Raw genomic sequence first — 5,761 nt, 5'->3', positions numbered from 1 at the left:
AAGCTTGTATACCCAACGAGCTTCAAGAAACACCAAGGTTTCTAGGGTCCTTAAAATTGCAAGAACACAACACTTTATGTTCTTCTTCTTCTTGTTCTCGGCTTCAATGGAGAGAAAAAAGAGAGAAAGATGGATGTGAAAAGTCATCTCCCAATAGATCAACATGCAATGTTTTGAAAGAAACAAGAGGAGAGAGGAGAGAGAGGGAGCCGCCCCCCATGGGGCTTTTCCCCCCAAAACCAAATTCCATTTTGTTTATTTTCTTTTAAAACATGTTTTGTTATTCATCATAAAAATAACATCTTTCATTAATTATCCATATAATTTATCTAACACACACAATTGCAAATATTTAGAAAAACATTTTTCCAAACATTATAAGTTTTGATAATCATTACTTAGATCATATCTAATAATAAATATCGTGGTATTTGCCTGGCATGTTATTGGGTATGACCCGACTTGGATCAATACGTACTAGCCACATCAACTCAAATTTGTGTCTTGGGCTGATCGATTCCAACAAAAAATAAAAAAAAAATTGTTTTCTACTTTATTATTGCTTTTCTAGTTTAAGTGTAAATATTAGAAAAGAAAAAGAAAAATACCAAAATGATTTTTTTTTTTATTTTTCTTATTTTTTATTCATTTAAATATTATTTAATTTCCTTAAGTTATTTTTAAGTTATGTGTTTTTGTGTGTTAAACACGTTAAGGTATTGCATCTTATTCCTTCGGGTAAGATTCGTAAGGTAAAGTTCATCGGAACACGTGTTTTGATGCATTATTTAATTAATTATTTAATTCTCTTAAATTTAAATTGAAAAATATTTTAAATTTTAAATTTTAATTTATTGCCCATTCGTTATCTTCCAGGATAACAAATGAGGGTCAGTTTGATAACGAAATACCTCAATTTGTTGTCCTTAATTTGCTTCCGCCACTCTGTAACGAATGACCCAATACGTCATTTGATTGATAATGAATGAAGCACGAAGAAACTCTAACTCGTTATTAAATCATTATGATTTTTAACAAATCACTCATTCGTTACCTGGCCTTACGAATGCGATCACGAACTAGCTCATTCGTTAATTTTGAATTAACGAATTACGCTAAATCGTTGTCTTCGAAAGCCTGCAAATCTGTAATATATAATGAACAGTTGTGAACGAATCATCTCATTCGTTCATCAACTATTCATCTTCCCTAAAGAATCTCCGCCAAAATTTTTTATAATTTTCAGCCTTCATTAAAACGAGTTGTGAACATCATCTTATATTAGTAAGGTAAACATTATCAAAACACAATTGATTTTGTCGAAATACATGGCTATTTCATGTGTCAATTAATCGATTTTGATGTCTGTTTTAACTTATAAACTTAAATATATATACCCCTAATTATAACTAGTTTTTACCCAAAATGGTTGTCATCTACTGACTATCGATGTTATTGCGACTCGATTCGTGTTCATTATAGGTTGTTTCATCGTCAATCATGGTTAAATTGAATCTGATAGTGCATGTTTGACTATTAGAGTTCTTGTTAATTTTGACTTTGACTCCTGATACTCAAAGATCTTAATTATTGGTGACCATTTGTTATAAGTTAATAAATGGACACTCATTCGTGGTCAGTTTGTTATGATCAACATAACGAATCAACTCCTTCCTATGGTTGGATAACGAATTAACTCACATTCGTTTCTTAATTCATTGTTTTTTCGTTAATGATTTGTTATGGATTATTCGCTTTAATTATTTATAACGAATTAAGCAATTTGTTATAGCGAATTACCTGGTTCGTTATAACGATTCAGCCAAGAATAATAATGAATGACACTTGAATTATATTGAAAATCCAAAAATTAAAATTATTAAATACTTTAATTGTTTGAATGTCCGTTTAAACTAAATCTCGGGTTTATGTATTTTCAGTTATGGCTGACGAAATTGGTCAGGATGCTCCTGTTGCTGAGCAGCAACAGGTTCAGCAACCACAAGATCCAGAACTCCCGCTATTGCCTTTCGATAAGAAACATAACATTTGTGCTTTCGTTGGGGAGAATTTTGCTGATGATGAAACGTTTTGTGATATGCTTGCTTTTATACGACTTTCTCGTATAGGTTATGTTGTTACTGCTGACACGAAGATTCACTTCAGTATTGTATGACCATTTTGAAATTCAGCTCGTTATGTCGAGTCTGAAAACCAAATCGTCTCCGAGGTCAACAAGAAGCCGGTCGTCATTGCACCTGGGGTTATCAGAAGGGTGTTGCGTTTGTTGACAATATAGACAACCTGTATGAACTTGATAAGGGGTTGATCCGCAGGTTATTTCAAGGAGTCTTCTGTGCAGGTGCTCTTGATCGTTCCATGTACAACATGGCTAACTTGTGCCCCTGTACAAGTATTTACTGCATGTGCTTATACATAGCCTTGGGGGACGTAAAGGTGGATACGACGAGTGCCGGATCGTGCTGCAATCTGCATTCGTTGCTCTGATTTTGAACAAACCGTTTAATTTCACCAAGATGATCTTCTATCAACTTAAGGAAAAATGCTTGGTCAAAAACCGACGCAGTAAATTCGTTATGTATCCACGATTCATTGAGCTGATCATTCATGAACTTATTCCTGATTTGGAGATTGATTTGACATTAAGAGATGACGTGCTGAAGTTGGATCATATGAACGCTGACAGTTTAAAGAGGATTAAGCAGTATAGGCAGTAGACGCCGAGAACCAAACGTTTGATTGGTCATCTGTCAAATCTGGCGTATGAATGCCCTTCTATTGATTGTTAGATCCACGATGATTCGAATTCCGAACGTGAAGAGGAACCAGGTGGGAATGAAGGTGGTGATGATGGAGATGAAGGTGGTGACGGTGGGCAGGGAGGTGATCAACAACAAGTTGATGTTGTGGCAACAAGTTCTCATGCTGCACAATGAAGGCGCAAGGGCAAACTATTAGCGTCTAAACAACCACCCAAACGTCGTGATCAACATGGATCTAGTGTGGAAATCGGTCCATGTGAGCCGAGGTCGTCCGCTCTTCAAAGTCTGGCGGTGCAAGTTACTACTAACACCCCGGAAATAAATTTGACTACTACGCTTACCTCCGATTCTAGGCTTGGCATGATTCCTCAATCTATATTATCTACGATTCCAAGGCCTACTGTTTCTGCTTCAGTGGTTCCTACGACACCGACGATGATGAAGACTCTTCCTTTGGACGTCTCATTTATGAGAATCAGCCGTCCTAAGGGTCCAGTGCAGCCGATACCTCTGACATTTTATGCATTTCCCCCAACCAATAAAATAGACATGCTTTTGAGTTTTATTCATCTTTACGAGAATCAAATGGTGGTCGACCGTCAAGCTCAAGAGCAAATGTTTATTAATCAACGTCGTATGATGGGTTATGTCTCCTACTGTCAAAAGGAGACGAAAGAGCTTCGTGAGATTGTCACGGCTCAGGGGGTGAAAATCAAGGAACAAGAGCATCTCATCCTTTAGCTTATGTGCAAAGACAATGAACTGAGAAAGCTGAAGAACGATGATGACGATCCTTACGCTCCAGGTACTGGAGGTAGTGAGCCGAAACAAGCTCACGGCTCATCCTCAAGTGATGGTACGAGCAGTGGTGAAGGAAATGATAGACGAATGGTAGTCTATCATGACTCGACAAACGCTCAACCCATAGAGTTGATCAAGGCCAACACCATCTTGTTCATGGACTTCAAGAAAGGCATAGTGATGAGCACTGCCAATATTGATGAGATTGAAGAAGGTCAATTCGTCGATCAGTCCCTAACGCGCGAACAAATTTCATTATTATTGGGACTGAACGATGAAGAATTGGATGCTTTGGAAGCAGAGGAGGATGTGGTGGTAATGAATGACGAGGAAGTATTACTTGATACGACTATTCCACATGGGAATATGTCGTTTATTTACGAAGACGAGGAGATTGAGATCAAAGATGTGACAACAGAGGAATACCCCGATCTATATCAACGATCAAATGTTGATCAGGGTCTTCCTACTTTTACTGAAGAAAATGTCAAAGCTTCTGAAGATCATTTGGAGAAGATCTCGAAGATCAAGCCAAGATGTCTGAATGTGATGCTGATCCGACTGAGGTTGACATTCTGGGTTGGTTCAAGTACTGGAACAAACGGGCTCGTAAGATTATTGAAGCATATCGTTTCGTTGACCGAGAACAGAAATTGGGCTCCGTTTCACGAGCCAAAACTAATCAGAAGACCACATTCAAAGCCGTGTCGACTGTGAAAGGTGACATTTTATCTTGGTTATACGATTCTGAATTATAGGTATATATTGTCAAGTGGGAGAATGGAGTACAATATTATCAATATATCACTGACGTTCTCTCATTATCGCGAGTCGACCGTTTAGTAATCACGGTGGAGATCGTCGAGCAAAATGGTTTCACCAATATTTGCTCTTCGAGGTAAATCGTGTTTTTATATTCTTTAAGCCAAAAATTCCAATCCGTAAGCTCATTGACGAGATTGATTCTTGTACGGGTTGAAGAAAACTTGTGCTTAAGGTATAACCGCCGAAAACGATGAAACATGTACCGATGAAGAAGTTTCCACAGAGTCTTCACCTATCGTTTAATCGATGGTACTATGAAAATCGTACCGTCGAGGCCGTCATTGTACTGGTTAAAGGCTTGAAGAATAGCTTTATTAGATTTATCGACCTGATGTGGCTCATTAACTTATCCGAAACCGACAATGACGTGTTGTTCGAGAACAAGATTTTGATAGAGCATCATGAAGAGTACAACCTCGCTATGCAATTCCAGCGTGTCATACGTGTGTGTCACGTGTTCGGTATTCATAGTTGTCATGATTGGCAGACAAAGCGCTTCAAGTAATTAAAGACAAAGAGCTCAAGACGAGGGGGTGTTTGTTAGTGAACGCTTTTGTAGTCTCGAGTCTTTGTAATTTATCTATTGTAATTTATTATTATTATAATGTAAAGGATATTTATGGAAAACTATTAGTTCGTTATGTGTATTCTAATTCGTTAAGGATGTTTAACGAAAGGACAATAACTCGTTATGTATGTTTCCCATTCGTCATGGAATATTGACGAATGGGGGTATAACGAATCACTGATTCTTTATGCTTTCCCTTTATGTTATGTAAGATTAACGTATAAAGCTTCGTTACGGGATGTGTAACGAACTGGATTCCATCGTCTATATAAGGGTGTGTTGCCTTACGTAATTTAAGTATTGATTCATCTATTACCTAGAACCTCTACTCAATCTCTCTCTCGATTCAATACTTCGTTTAACCTTAATATTACTATAATCAATTACTATTATACATAAATACATATATATATAACTAAGATCATATCATTTAACTATATCCCAATTCTAATCAATTCAATACGAATTTAGATTGATTAGATCTGAATAGGTAATTACACACATATTGTGGAATTATGCCAAGCCTTGGATCAGAAGTGATAGTTGTCGTCAATGTGAGTGTCGGGGTGCTAGTAGTAAGCAACACCTCCAGCCTTTGTGAAGCGGATGACCTTGGCACTTGTGGACTAATTACTACCCCAGATCCGTGCCTAACACGATGTTTGGGCGATTGATCTTGCAATATCGCCTTGCCCTTTCGTTTTCGTTGAACAACCTGTGAGCTTGCTGCTTTAACGTCAACACTCGTATATCACCCTCATGGTCACCATCACCAACTTATGCA

The sequence above is a fragment of the Bidens hawaiensis genome, unplaced genomic scaffold (genome assembly GCF_021521415.1).
Source record: "Bidens hawaiensis isolate Kalapana, Puna unplaced genomic scaffold, B.hawaiensis_p1.1 tig00022543_1, whole genome shotgun sequence".
In the NCBI taxonomy this organism is placed as follows: Eukaryota; Viridiplantae; Streptophyta; class Magnoliopsida; order Asterales; family Asteraceae; genus Bidens; species Bidens hawaiensis.
Note: the sequence above shows the minus strand (reverse complement) of the source record.